Source organism: Meleagris gallopavo, chromosome 1 (genome assembly GCF_905368555.1).
Source record: "Meleagris gallopavo chromosome 1, MGAL_WU_HG_1.1, whole genome shotgun sequence".
Taxonomy (NCBI): Eukaryota; Metazoa; Chordata; class Aves; order Galliformes; family Phasianidae; genus Meleagris; species Meleagris gallopavo.
Genome location: NC_139404.1, coordinates 170,134,593 through 170,150,347, shown reverse-complemented (window position 1 = coordinate 170,150,347; position 15,755 = coordinate 170,134,593). Strand labels below are relative to the sequence as shown.

General features: G+C 45.3%; 1 protein-coding gene across 3 annotated transcripts in view; it reads right to left on the bottom strand.

The window, feature by feature from the left end:
• Positions 1 to 12,640, bottom strand: part of SMAD9 (SMAD family member 9) — a 45,562-nt gene extending 32,922 nt beyond the window's left edge. The window contains exons 1-2 of one of the 3 annotated variants that reach the window (XM_085215999.1): positions 12,290 to 12,640; positions 2,643 to 2,738 (exon numbers count right to left, since the gene is read on the bottom strand). The gene's annotated coding sequence lies outside the window, so the exon portion shown is untranslated. The remainder of the gene's footprint in view (positions 1 to 2,642; positions 2,739 to 12,289) is intronic. The other 2 variants (XM_085216001.1, XM_085216000.1) reach the window with 2 other exon arrangements.
• Positions 12,641 to 15,755: the final 3,115 nt, after the last annotated feature.

The window sequence follows — 15,755 nt, the reverse complement described above, 5'->3', positions numbered from 1 at the left end:
GGGACAGTCTGAGAAAATTATGTCTGATATGGGAGTGTGTATGAAGCAAAGGCGTGACACAGAATTCCTCGATGTGGAAAAAATGGCACCCACTGACACTAGCTGAAGGTTTATAGAGCCCAAACAGAGGATGTGAGCACAGTGAGGCAGTGCGTTTCAGCAGCGGTGACAATTGACCTCTGCTAGTGCTGATTTTTACAAGCGTGGCATGCTGGCTCTTTTTCATGGCTGGTGAAAATACATAACTAATGGTGATGATTGTTGAAAAATAGCATTTTGTCATTGAGAATTTGCTCTATCAAATAGCGTTATTGTGCTCTTTGAATCTATTGTAATTTCCAGGGAAATAAATACAAAGGCATTACTTTTGGAGCAACCTATGTAAAACATAATGTGGTTGAAATTTAGGCAGTCTTAATACCTTAGAGGGAGGAGGCTCGGCCCACAGAGCCCAGCACCTTCTATGTAGGCTGTACAATTGCAGCGTCTGTCCCCTGCTGTCCCATCACAACCTGCTGGCTTCCACATGCCTCTGCGCTGCTGTCATTACTTGGCTGCACCGAACCGCATCCTCACGCGAGAAAATAAAACAATGCTGGGATGGCTGTGGATCGGCCCTGGAAGCAGCAGCAAGCAAAGACAGCCTGGGATGAAAGCCCACAGCACCAGCAGTGGTGTGGAAGCCTCTGCTCCAGGCTGACAGGGAAAATGGCTTCCAGCTCTTATCTGAGGGGGTCTCCGGGGCGTTAGTGTGTGTCAACAGCTGCCTCTGATAAGTTAATGCGACACTGCAATCATCAGATATGAAAACATACACGTCCACGTAAAAGTATTGTCCCAAGATTTTCTTTTCCATTTTGACCAAGGTTTTAAATAAACACATTAATCTCTTTCAGTCAAATTAAATAACTCAACAGTGACATCAGTATGAGTCTAAGCACTATTGTTGCTAGTGGGAGAGTCGCCAAGGGTATGTGTATAAAAGCAAAAGCAGTGCTTTGCAGACCATGTGATGTAGTCTCAGATAAGTATATTGCACAATTTCCTATCGTTCTCCCCCTAGTTTCTTCTGAAATCTTTTTTCTCCCCAAATCGAACTGACATTCAAAACATAAGTGGCAATTAAATATACTGAAATTTTCAAATAACATCATTATCAGAACAACCTCGTTTAATATTATTTCATTACATAATACTGTATATTATTCAGCAGACTAAGCCATGTGCTGCTAGGCTTAGATACTCCATTATGAAATACCTAGGCAGCCACTCTGCTCCAGGGCTGTAAAGATAGAGATGTTAATCCACAATTTAATTTTAATGATCTCTTAGGAGAGTGGTTGTTTAAACTGTATGCCTCTTGTACCAGGCAACTTGCCCATCAGACTGGAAACTTCCAATGCTGAAATGTTTTAAAACTGTTTGACATATTTGCTGGGCTGATGACCAATCTTGTTTCTTGATGCTCCGGACTTGAGAACAGGGCAAAGCCTTACAGTTTTGACCTATATCCCCAGCATTCACATAAAGCCCTGGGCCATACCATGATGGTTGCTTGTATTCCTTTGGTCACTATACAAGGCACGATTGTGAGGATGAGTTACACATCCTTTAGGGAACCTCATTAACACGATATCTTCTTCTGGGGCAACATGGAAAGCTTTGTCTATCTGTCTCATAAGTGACAGTGAAGACCAAACATGGTCAATCTTCCATTCTTTCTTTATTCTATTATCAAGCTTAGCCTAAGTTATGAAACGTGCTTTATGGAAGAGACAGAAGACATACATCATGTGAACATGGACCCACCCTTCTGTTTCTGTGGTCCAAAGGAACAGGAAAAGATGGGATTGGAAACATCTCAGACTAGTTCATGTGTTCTGTTCTCCCTGCACAGGTGCCTACCTTTACCATGTTTATGCTAGTAGATTAAACAGTGCTGGGGAACATTTCTAAGCATGAGAAATTGATTATGAATAGTGTAAATTGTTAGCACAGTAACGGAAATGGCTTTGATCTGTGCCAATACCAATCCCTCTAATGTTTCTTGTGCATGATTAAGGAGTTAGAAGGGTCCAGCAATCACTCCAAGTATGAAGTCTGCAGAGAGATACCTGGTTTAGGAGGGTGACACAGCTACTGCACAGAAGCAAGCATCTCCATCCTAGTTGGGCTCAAGGCCAAGTATAGTATTAGGCATATTTGACTTACTAGTTTGGAGGCAGCCCTGGGGTAGAATTCACTTGACCACATAAACATGTCTAAATTGTTGACACTCATATCTGACCTAGTCACCCTGAAATACCTAAATAAGTAGCAGAAAAACATGTGTGTACACGGCATGATGCATTCCACTCACTGTCACCTAGAAAAAAATCTGCAAAATCAGGCACTGAAAACAATGGATGTTGAGTGAGATGAGTCTCACTGCAGATTTGAGAACAGAAGGGACTGGAATACTTCCTCCTACTCCTAAGCCTGTTTTTCACCTGCAAGCGTAGAACTTGCTTTTGGGCCCTCAGGTCAACGGGAAAAACGTGTTCCTCTACAGTAACTTCCACTGTACTGCTGAAAAGACTGATATATCATAGTCACAGAAAAGCAGAAGAAACACTGTCATCATGTGCTTGCTGTTAGCTGACCTGAACGAAGGCCTGCTGAAGTCAGTAGGAAGGGATCCAGAACTCATGGAAATTGAACATGTCCTCCTCTGTATCTCGCACGGCAATATGCTGACACTGTGGAAAGATTTGGAGAAATTTAGGTTTGGCTTAATCTATAAAGGACTTGCTGTGTTGGGGAAGCTTTGCATCATCCCCCAGCAAAACATTTGTGCAGGCCATTGTGTTGCTGAAGTTTCCCGCTAATCCAATTTCAGTCGAATTGTATCAGTCCTCATTAAATTCCACTCTAAGCTGCCTGCAGAAGCTTAAAAGAAAAACTGCTGAAATGCTGGTGAAAACAGGCTTAAAACACTACCACATAAAATCACGGTGCTAATCATCCTCACAAGACTAGCTGTGCATGGGTATGTATGCAGATGTGTGTATGCATCTGGTCTCAGCATAAAACTCCAAGACTCTGCCCTGCCTCGGCTAACTAAGCCATGAAAGGCATGGCTATCAGTCTCGAAAATGGCTGACATCATCAGTCTCGGTGTCATTGCAGCAGCTAAGTAAGGCCACAGAGAGATTTCTCAGAGGGTCGTCTAGACATAAGCTGTGCAGTTCTTAGAGACTGCACGCAGCTGGAAAATGGAAGAGTGGGACAATTATAACTGGAAGTCTACAGCATGGTGACTAAATCATAACAGAATTGGAAGGGAGAAAATTATTATAGTCAAACTATGTTAAAAGAGAATGTTACAAACACACATGATTAGTTATTTTTACCTAGCACTGATTTAGTTATTGCTTCCTACTACAAAAGAGAAAAGCCTGTGTGTTTTCTCAGAGCTGATACTGCTGTAATAGAGACTTGATAGCAGTCAGCGTACTTCGAAGGCTCAGGGTGGCAAAGATCTTCCTCTGCCACATCATCATTGCTGTTTGCTGCATGGATCTCCCACACCTCAGCAGGGCGAAAGGGTGTTTTAAATAAATAAATAAAAGATTGTTTACAAATTCTTCAGGTCCCAAATGAGCGAGGAACTTCCCTGACCTTACCCTGGGTGTGCTCCCACACCCTGAAGCACAAATCCTGCACTAGCACAGGCTTTTGCAAGCACAGATGTTCAGTGCAGGGCAGGAGAGGTTTTTACCCATGTGTTTACTTCTGAAGAGTGTCATGGAAATGCATATATGAGCTACACACACACACACACACATTTTCTGCTGCTCCTGTAAGCAGCTCACAGCTCAGTAACAGCTGCCCCATGTTACTCTTTATACATGCAAATCACCTTCAACAGATTCCTGTTCCATTTGTGACACCCGTGGCTCAGTTTGGGATCCTCCAGGGTTTTTCTTGAGATAGGGACCAGCAAGACAAAGTTGTTGTTAAGAACCCATCCAAAACCACTGTCTTTTGCACCCAACAAAAAATAGTGAATGAATTATTCATCACACTGTTACCAAGCTCTCCCACAACCACAGAACCTGACACCCAGGGTTTTAATTAAATGGGATGTAAAGGAGGTGGGTTTTTTTGTTTTTTTAATTAAGAAACTAAATTTCTTCCTGGTTTGACCCTAGAGTGCTCCACTGAAAACAGCTGTGATGATATGAGGTAAAGTAGTTGAGACTCAAATTTGTCCATGTTTCACACAGCCCTGGCAATATCTCATTGTTTATTCCTATAAGCTTAAATGAATAATGCACACTTCTGAAACTTATTTTCTTGTTTATTTCAATTTGTTCTGAAGGCTTTTCTACACTGAGTTTTAAGTGAAGCCATTGATACTAAAGAGCAAATCCCACAGCATTTTGTGCCTCTCTGGCCACTCCTTTGCACTGTGGAGACTTCACTGCATTCACTGCTTCCAGGTTAAAATGAAGACAAAATCTGATGCCAGTGTCTAAACATCTGTGACTTCCAAATAATGTCACTGAGCTTGTGGAACCTCTCAAATATTACCTCAGCTACTAGGCATAGTCCAGCTTCTCTGGTCAGGAATAACACATTCATTTGCTATAAGGAGGGACACATTCTGGGGCATGTAAACCGTGCGACCTAACACAGTTACATAAATTTCCATAAGCCAAGCACTTGAGGCTGTGTTTAAGAGGCACAGATTCAGTCACAACAGAAAAGTAAGTACCCTGCTCACTTCTGGTATGTCCGTGATGCCCTGGGAAGGGATGAGCTAATTCCTGCAGTGGGACCACTCTGAACATGCACATCTACAAGACACAGTACAGCTGCAGACTGAACACTGAATGACTTCATCTTCTGAGTACCAGAAGCAGCAAAACTGTGTTAGACAGGAAGAAGGGAGGGTCACGGACATGGCAAGAATATGCAAATGTGCAAAATGTGCAAGTAAGATAGCAGCAATCTATCTTTCATGTGAAGAGACAAGGAAAGTAGCTAACAGTAAAGAACTAAGTGTTGGGATACTGTCTGCTGTTGGAGGTCTGAGAGAGCAATTACAGTATCACAGCACAGTAGAGGGAAGCAACTCTGGAGGACAGACACCTGGCTCAACCCCAGCTCCAGCAGGGGCACCCAGAGCACAGTGCTGAGGACCGTGTCCAGGTGGCTTTTGAAGCAAGGAGGGGACTCCAGAGCTTCCCAGACTTACACAGTTTTCTTGAAGAATAACTGTGCTGGCCTTAAGGAGTAAGAATTGACTAGAAAGCTTCCTGAGAACCCTTCTGGCCCTATGGCTCTCTACTGTGATCAAGCCAAAGAGCTGCTCTTTTCAGGTGCAGTACTATGCTAACATGGTTGCACCGTTTCAAGCCCTAGGCCAACTCGGGCAGTGCTCCTGCATCCCACTGCTCAGGATAAACATGCTCACCAAAAACACAGGACTAGAAATTCATACTAATTTGTGCCTTTGAAAATCTCCCACAATATTTGGAAGCACCACACAAAATTACCATAACCAAGATCTGTGCAAAAATATGAAACTGGCCCAAGTTATCACTACGATCTCTCTTTGACCGGGTTTCCTTCCTCAGTATTAAATTTTAAAGGAAACCAGTGACTGCCATGTTTATATGGAGTCGACCGATGTATATGCTCTGGCTAGGCCACACTGAAGTCTCTGAGATGCAATCCCAGAGGATACACCCTCTCCTCTACCTCACGACCTGCTCCCCAAGGCAGGAAGAAGACCCATTCCCCTTATCCCTTCCTGTGGCCTGGCTTCCTCCAACCGGCAGCTCTGACAAAGTACTCATCTCTCAACTGTCTTCCACCTTCCTGAGATAAGGGGTTAAGGAGTATGCATGCCGGGGGGAAGTTCTGATGATGTATTCCAGGGGAGAAGGCAGGAGAGAGCGGGTACGATGGTGAGGTGCATCAACCTGCCTTGGAGAGCTAACATGCCTTCTCGTGGCTCTGGTTCTCCCCATTTCATAGACAGTCTGTCCTGCATTCTTCACATACTCACCATTCCCAGAGAAACTGTAGCAAAGCCCATTGGTGTTTCTAAAAATGGAACAGTTGGAAATACACAAAAAATAGAGTTCCTGCTTTTAAAATAAACGCTGACTCGTCTCTAATACAAAGCATGCAGCCAAGTGCCTCCAGAACAAACACTTCACAAAGGAAGAAGGGGACTAGAAAAGAATTTCAGCTTCATTGCTGGCCTGAAGTTTATATCCACACTAATCAGATACTGTAATCTTGTTATCAATCACTGGTGTTCTTGGAGAAATTCCCAAATACCCATTTTAGGAAAAGGATGTGCTTAGTTAGATATTAAGAATGTTTTGAATAAGGATACTTCTAAAGAACAGTTGCTTCACCTAGGATCTGATGCTCAAGGCTGGTGAGGAGACTACCCAGGAAGTAAGTTAGTGAAAAAGTGAAAATTAGTGAAATGCACTTTTTGAGTTCAAGATGTACATTTACAGCACATACATGCAAAATGCATAAGGCAAATCATGTAGCACATCCCATCTGCCTAGCAGGAGATGTGGGCCCAGCTCTGTGGCACTCAGCATAGTCCCTGATAGCTTCATTCCCTGCTGGGATGCACAGAAATGAAGGAAGGTTGGCTCCCTTCGGCAGTTCTGCAAGGTTTAATCCTGACACCAGGATCCATATTTTGTGCTTTGAGATCTGCTGCCTAGTTGCATCATGTAGTCATAGAACCAAAGGCAACACAGGCCTGGCTGCAACTTAGCACATAGGCTTCACACCTGACACCTAAGGCCCCAGACAGACATCGGGAAGGCCTGCCTGAAGGGCTACTTACTCCATTACGGAGTTAATGCAGCAGACATCTTTGGCAGATTTAGTATCACTGAATGCAACACACAGCTTGGCGAGTGAAATATAGATCAATAGGTCACACAGACTGTCAATAAAACACTCAAAAGGGAGAACTTCCAGAAGTGGTCCCGCTTGGACTGACAGCAGGCCTAGAGACAGATCCTTCCTCATATGGGCAAATCCCTATAGGGGGATAAGTTTCACACACAAAACTTTCTATATATCTCACGTTAGCAGTTTTCCATGGAATCACATTAGCATTTCATTGTGTTCAAGTCATATTGCATTCAAAACTGTTTTTCCTAAAAGGCTTTCACTGCACATCCCTGTGGGAAATAAGACTGACATAAAGGCTCTCCTGCACCAAGAGCCGCAGCCATCTGTGCTAACTGAGCCCTCAGTGCCTTGTGAAACCCTGTGAGGAGTAGGGAGCATTCACAGGGTTTACATTCTGAAAATCTGCAAAAAAGGACTGTAGAGGACAAGTAGGCACTGATATCATGGGTTTTATCTATGTAGAGATCGGATTGAGCAGAGGGAATTGCCTTGGACAAGCAGCCAATGGTCCCACGCATTTCCATCAAGAATATCTGGATACACTTGGACTCTCTACGGAAGCTATTTCACAACAGTATGACTAAGAGCAAAAGGAGCAAGAACTTGTCTATCTAGTTCCCTCCTGTGGGGTGTAAAGGAGGAGACAGCTGGCCATTCCCAGTGACTTCAGCTGAAGATGTGGGTGCTCTGCAAACCAGAACACTTGCTTATGAGATTAAACAGCCTTCATATGTCTACATTTGAGCCTGGGAGCATAAAATGAGGGCTGAATTCTCTTTAACATTCAAGATGGCAAGCTATGGTTACAGCTAGCTTCAGAAAATGCAGGATACCAAACAAAAGGCAGAAAGAGGGCACTGAGTCTTTAGAAGGAACACATCTCTCTCCTGCACATCTGCAGGTGCAGGGAACATCTCATCTCTCCAGCTCCATTTTTCCCTTTCCTCTCCCCTCCTACCACTCAGTTTTGCCAAAGTCCCATGCAGGTTCCCACCAAGAAGCCGATGTCCCAGCAAAGTCTTGCAGGACATGCAGCAGTGCAGCCAAAGGAGCTGCAGGTCGTGCCTTACACCAGAATGAATTTCAGTTTCTCTACTTTAGATGTCCCTGTGGAGGCCTTGTGCCCTCCATGAAGTAATCCAAGATCTCTTGATTAAAGAGATAAATTAGCTACTCATATATGCTGCAGGGTAAGAAACTGCATGTTGGCAACTGGGCACATCCACAGCAATTGGATGAAGACAAGTAGGTTTGGATAGGCCAGGCCAGCAAGCAACCACAAGGGAATCTTGAAATCTGTGTGAAATCCTCGTGCCTTTGGTCCCTTCTCAGCCTACCGGGCTCAGTTGTGTGGGATCACGCCCTGCCACAAGCCTCTGGGTAAGTGATTTCCCCTCAGGTTTCTGCATCTATCACATAGGTATCCTGACAATGACTGTTTTGTAAAAGCTCTTTGATATCTCCTGATGAGAAATGCTACACAAGAATGCTTAAAAAATGATTTTTCATTATGGAAAGGCATAGCAAGAACGTTAAATGATTAAGCATTGTTTAAATGTACTGACCTCAGTAACACAGTTATTTGCATTATAAAGTATTCTTAATTACATGGAGCTTTGCTGCTAGCAAACACCACTTTATGGAAAAGTCCCACCTCCAACAGCTCGCTGCCTCGTGTTCTCCCAGCACAGCTGCCTGACCAAGTACAATACAAGGCAGAACAAACACAGAGTAACAGTTATCAAGCAATGACAAATCTTGCTCCTTTTGTAGCCAGGTAATGAGGGTGAAAGGAAGCCTGAAGCAGAACAAACTGGAATGACCCACGGGTCTGCTAATTTTCTTCCCTTCTCCTCTCTGTCTTTCAGTGAACCACAAGACTGAGGCCAATGGATCTGGAAAATACTGGAAGCAGGGAAAATTTACATAGTCTAAACAAAGACCAGGAGTATATAAAGACTCAGTAAGATAGGTCAGCATGGAGACGTTCCAGAATGGAAAGCAGAAGATAGAGGATTTTGGCAGGATTTTTCACTGACTGTGAACAGAACGTAGGTGGAAGAAGAGAGCTTGTTGGGAAACGGGAGGTTGCAGTATCAAGCTGGATGGTTGCCAAAGTGTGGACTAATGCTTTGGCAGCTGCAAACAAAAGGAAGAAGGAATGTAAGAAGCCATGCAAAGAAAAAAAAAAAATGTCAAAAGACATCTGGGAGTACCGGCTTGTAAGGAAGCGTAGAAGTCAAAAGATGATGCTCAGTTTGTCAGAGGGGAGGACGGTGGTGTTCCTGACAATGAAGAAGAGAGGGAAGAAAACAAGTACTGGAGACAAGATGCAGGAAAGATAAGGCATTTCTCCTCCCAGTGAGAAACACACCTGGATCCTCATGCTGTCTCAAAAAAAAAAAAAAAAAAAAAAAAAAAAGTATAGAGATTATTGTTTTCTTTTTCTTTCTGTTTTGTTTTGTCTATTTACATAGAGGCAACCACGTCAACTGGGAAACTGTCTCCATTTCCACTGTGTCCTTGTCGTGTCTGTGTCCAAAGGAGCTGAACTTCAAAGAAAAACTGTTCAACCTGTCTGAGATGCTGCAATAGCTCTTTCAGAAACTTGCTGTTGGTTCTGTGGAACAACCCATCTAAAAATCACAGGTATCTTCACTAAAACCTGAAGAAGTTTCACCTGTTTTGTTTTAAATGCATACATCTGTTTGTTAGGATCTTGGACTGGGCTCTGATCCCACAGTCTATTAGATCTAACTCATCTGCAAAAGCACAGCGTGGTTTTCAGCTACTATAATAAACACGCAGAGCCCTAGCCTCTTTAATTCACCTCTTCATCTGTAAAATTCCCATGCTATTATCATTCAAATATTATAAAAGAATGTAAGATGGGAAATAATTGGGGATATTTTTGAAAAATTAATTTTATTACACTCTATTCAGTCTAATGTTTCTTAGAACAAATGTTCTCAAAGACAGTAATAGGAAAGCAATGATTCTCTCAAATTGTCACTGCTATTACTATCTTTTGCTGTTAATGTACAATAACACTAATGATTCCTTATACCAGCCTGCAGCAGGAAACCAGGCAGCCTACCATAACAACCTTCTGTACGTTTTTGCTGTGCTGTTTTCAGTTAAAATATTTATGATATTTTTAATTATTTCTTCCTCATCCATGTCATTATTATTTGCAACAGGCAAACTGCAGAGTAAATGGAATCTATGTACACTTTCACTATATTTTCACCACAGATGACCCAGAGCATACGTATTTTCTTCCCTTTTGGCTCCCCTTATTCTGTCAGGTTTCTCTGAAGCAGGGTGCCCCATAGAGCTGATGCTGGAATTACTGTTAGCGAGTCAGCACCAGCGATAAACACTAACTGGTGTTTTGGTTAGAGGTCATTTGTAATTAGTAGTCATTGTCCTTTGAATTTAACAATGGAAAAATAAAACTTTATCGAGACAGGTTAGCCAGGCCATCAGAATTACAGCACTTTAGCATTCAGCAGAGAGGATTACATGACACCCTATCTGCCGAGCCGATAACAGCAGATAGCTGAGGATTCAAGCTCGAGATGCACAAAGTCTGTAAAAGAATAAAAAGGGAAAAAGGAGGATTAACTGTCCAGATGTTATATGATACGCTACGCCAACATTTCTGTGGTCCTATTTTAGTGGGCTGGGCCTTGCCTTGTCCCCAGTGAAGGCAGATGAGGAATCACCACCAGTTTGTGTGCAGAAGCTCCAAGTGCCTCGCCTCCACCTTCTGTAGGTATGCAGCGTACGTGTATGTGCTCTCAGCCTGGGACAAGTGCACTGATAAAATCCGAATGCTTAACAACTCTGCAAAGCTGTGCAGTTGAGAGCTTAGAGCAAACCTTTGTCTGTGTTCAGTTTAGTTCTGCATGTAAATAAAAGCATCCATCCCCAACTCCTATGAAAACACAAATCCTGATCAAATTGGGGTGCATGATAAAATACAAATGACCCTTATTTGTTTTTGCAGTTATTGCTTATCGCTTGTATGCCTGTGACAGAGTGAAGAAGAAAACATCTGTAACTCCATCACAAAGGGCAGACAGGAATAGAAATTACTGCAGAACTCAGAATGTAGAACAGTGTGCCTCTTGAAATGAGTCACTTTAAGAATACTTTGTGGCACACTTCTTCTAGCTACTATGTCAAAGTAACTCAGCATGCAGAATAAATGAAATAAAAATTACACTCGAAGCCTCTGCTCTAAAGTACAGCAGGAAGCAAACGCAAACCAGGCAGACGTGGGCACATATCAAATCTGGACAACGGGAGCTGTATGGCTGGATGACATTTGGGTGAGCGATGACATTCATCCTCCCATGGCCGAGGGGAAGAGTTTTGTGGTGTTTTCTTATGCTTACACTCCGGGAGCCGAGGAAGGCATCGCCACCCATACAGATGCACATCTCTGCACACGGGAGATGCAAAGCACCAAAACTCGTGCTCTCCGCAGTGTCCTTCCCCAGCAGCCACAAACTTGAACCCGTTCCAGAGACGTGCACATCACTTCCTACAGCTGCCAAGGCAAAGCTCATTCACCAAAGAGTTGGCCATTCTGGGCTGCGCCTTTTCTTTTTCTTTTTTTTTTTTTTTTCACTAATCTGTAAAACGCCAGCAATTAACAGCACGCGTGTGTTTGTGCACACGCATGTGTGTCATTTATTTTTATTCCCACCGACGTGCCTTCGTGAGCGACCCCGGCCAGGATCAAATTAATTCACCCATAAAATCCAAGTGGGAAAACTCAAAGTTGCCAACACGATATCGGAATTGATACAAACGGGCCCAACCGTGGACCCCCCCGGCTCGGGCTGTGCCGTTACAGGGTTTGGTTCTGAAGGATCCCGCGCCTGCAGCTGTAGCACAAACCCCAATCCCCGAATTTCTGCTCCGTTCGATTCGGGAGCGCATCCGGCGGCGGGATTTCTCGAACAGAAAATAACCTCTGAAAGTGAAAAACCATCTCCGAACGTGTCATGTGGGTTTTGTTTTCCTTAAGGAAAGCAGCCCTCTCAGCGGGATTGCTTGTCAGCCTCCAGCCATCCACAACAACGCTCTTTTTCCCCGCGCTCCTCCTTTTCGCTCGCAGCCCTGGCGTCGCCGTGTCTCCCGCACCCCGGCCCCCTCCCGCCGACGGGCACCGTCCCGGGGGATGCCGCCCGCCCGTCCGCCCGGGGGATGCCGCCCGCACCGCCTGCCCCAGGTGCGCCGCCCGCCCCCGGCGCGAACTTTCGGGACCGTCCCCCGCGTGCCCCCCGCCGCACGGCGCTCCGTCCCGGGACGCGGCCGGGAGCCCGGCTCTTACCTGCCACCGGCACGGGCTGGGGTCTCGGCGCGCCGCGGGCGAGAGCGGGGCTGCAGCTGCGCGGCGGCGGCGACGGCGGCGGGGCCAGGGCGCAGCGCGGCAGCGGCAGCAGCAGCCCCGGCCGGCGTCAGTCAGGCGGGAGCCGCCAGCCTGTATTAGTGCGCCGGGCTGGAGCGCGGCCAGCAGCGCCGCTGCCGCCGGCCCGCCCCTGCGCTCCCCCCGCCGCCCGCCCCGCGCGCACACTCTCACACACACACACACCGCACGCAGTTACGCGCTCGCACACACAGTGACACGCTCGCAGAGTTCACCCTCCGCACCCCCGCTGCGCACGGCTCGCCCCGCGCTCGCTCTCCGTCGCCCCGCGCCGCTCGCACCCATCCCGGTCCCCGGGCGCCGCCATTTCGCGCCCCGCCGCTCTGGGGGCCGAGGCCGGGCCTGGGCACCCGGAGGGGGCGAGGGGAACCGCAGAGCCCTCCCCTCCCGCCTGTCCCTCCGGGGCTGTGACTGTGCCCGGCGACCCGTCCTGCTGATGTGCCCCGCAGCCAGAGGCCCCTCACAAATGTCTCGGAGCATCGCAGGGTGGCTGTGGGGGGACACTGGGATAGTGCCCTGTGAGGGAGCTGGACACCACCAGCCCGCAGGTCCAGCTGCACCTCCACAGACCGTACTGCACGGGGCCACCAGCTCTCTCAGGCTCTTCTGCCTGGACACCACACCAGGGTCGGTGTCCTACAGCAGTCCTCTTCATCCCACTGTCACACCAGTGCTTGTGGTCGTGGGATCCAGATGCTAGGGTCTCACCAGCCGAGCAGGCAGTGCCTGGAATTTGCTGCCCAATGGTTTTGTGAGCCGGTCTCGCAGAACTTCCATTTACCTCCTAACAGTAATTCAAACATAAATTATGTTATAACTGGGTTGTAATACTTGCTTAGGGTTGTGAATGGTCCCATTGGTTTGTGGGACTGCCCAGAGAACAGCAAACTGTTGTTAGGTGGATGTATGTTCTGGCTTAGATATTACCTATTAAACCCTCGAATTACCTATGAGAAACCATTTCTAACCAAATTCTAGTGTACTGTATTAGCTGTAATAAGGACAGGCTGAAAGGCAAATAGGGAACCCTGATGCAGGCACTGGTACCAGAAGACACTAGAAGTAAGAGGTATCTGGGAATGTAGGGCTTGAGGCAATGCGAGGAATAGGTACTGGCTGAGCCCGACTGATTGCTTAGAGGGTTCCAGTTAAATTGCACTGAGCTTTTGAAGTCAATCAATAAGTATGATTAAAGATACCATCCTGCTGACATTTTCACCGAAATTCTTTTCCTTGTAAAACATGACAGAAAAGCTAATGTTGTTTGTGTAGACATCAGAAAGCCACAATGGAATTACAGCTCCGCAGTACAAATTCATCAAGGCATGTGTGTGAGGGCTGTGAGGCAGAAGGGAGATGTAATGTAACTCCCTGAATTCCTCTCTTTACCACTTTGGTCCAAAACATCTTAAAATATCACTGCTTCCCCACTGCCGTCTCCTTTTTCCTCGAGGAAGCTTCTTGACAGATGAGTGGCAGAGGAGATACTGTTATTTATAAATCACTGTAAACATTTATGAAGTGCCAATCACACATCCAAAGTCAGCACGCCTGGAGATCTTACATCCACAGTGATGTTTATTTTTAAGTTAGCCACTTAAAGCATCAATCTGTATAAAGATTATGAGGAAAGTAACATAATTACATGAAATACATCACAGTGATAGCACAGTTGCATATTTAGGTCTAAAAGCTATTGGTGAAGCTCGCACCTTAGCCCACGCTATTAAATCCTGCACTTTCACCCTTGCAAGCAGCTGCTGTCCCACTCTGCATCATACAGATGAGGATAGCCTCCCTCAGCCTGCATGTCACACAGACCCTTTTTCAAAGTAAAGAAATAAAATAAAATATCCTTCAGTTTCCACTCCTCTACCCTGCTTGTCTTAAATATTGCTAAGATGCATTAGCTCATGTTGGCCATTGAGTAAAGCCAGATACATGAATAGTTATGATGGCTTGGCTGTGGTGTGGGGTAGAACTCTCTGAGACATGATTCCTTCTTTGATCATGAATCTGAGGGCTTTCATACTTGAGTTCCACTGAATCTCACTGCTTCCATTCCAAGTGTTAAATATCTGATTTCTTATTTCTCTGCTCACAACTGCTGCTGCCAGCGAAGAGGTGGCAGAACGAGGTGGTCTACAGTCCACTGTCATTGGTGTTGTGAATCAGTCCTGCTACTGGAGCTAATCACAGCAGGGGATATCAGCAGACAGCCTGGATTTGTTATTCAGTCCTTGAATCTTTATTTTGATAGTAGCTTTTCGATAATAGACTCAGTTACATCTAAAACAAGTAGATTGCATTCATGTGTGGTGGTGCCAATTTTAACTGCACCATTTGGAAAACGGTCTAATTAAGTGGTCAAGTGAGTATACAGATTTCTAGACTTTGATATGCTACAGGTGATACTGTGGGGAATACAGTTGTTTCTCAGGTTATGCTGTCTTATTGCAATGGCTGAATACGTGCATGCATTACCTGTCATCTGCAAACCTACTGATGAGAAGAGGGGCTCACATATCACACTTCTTCTTTCCCCCTTTCTCCACACACTCACTAAAACCTTTCCCTGAAGTCCAAATCTTTGTCAGTATGGCTTTCAAATCCTGTGCTCTTGTGTTCAGGATTCATTTCTGCTAGTGTGACCACCTGTCAGTCCCTGCACCACTTAGGATCTGCTAATTCCATTCCTCACATGCTGTTATCCCTGATGACAGCCTGGTTTTCTATCCTGCCCCTTGTAAGGGAAAATGCCCTACTTTGGCCGGCACACAATACAACTTTCCTTCTCAAATCCCATCTTGTAAAACATGGACCAGTTTTCTCTACTCATGAACCAAAATCTGATCTGAGAATGTTCTCCTTTCTTTGGTCTGCATTTTGTCTTATTATGCTGGATAACTCTGTAAACAAAATTGTGAGTAAAGGGATATGTAGAAAATAGTAGACTGGATGAAGCTGTGAAAAGGAAAGGACAGGTTCTAATTTTTTTAAATTTTTAAATTTTTTATTTTTTAGCAGAGGCACTCTATAAAATCCATAGAATAACATGATTTTTCCACTTGGAAGGGACTGCAAGTTCCTAAGAGCTGTAAATATATCTGCTCTGCGTATGTGTTGTAGCAGGGCTCTAGTGAAGTACTGGCACTGTCCACTATCCACCAAGAAGTAACTGCTATAACAGCAGTGTCATGAACTGTGTGAACTGTGTGAGGGAGATACCTCAACCCTCTCAATATGTTCTGGCATGGGCAGCATCGTGGTTTTACTGTGTGAGTTATATTTTCCTTGTAGGCTCTCTCTAGGCAAAGACAAAGCAGACACTTGCCTCTGGCAGCAGATTCTTGGGAATGGCAAAATAGCT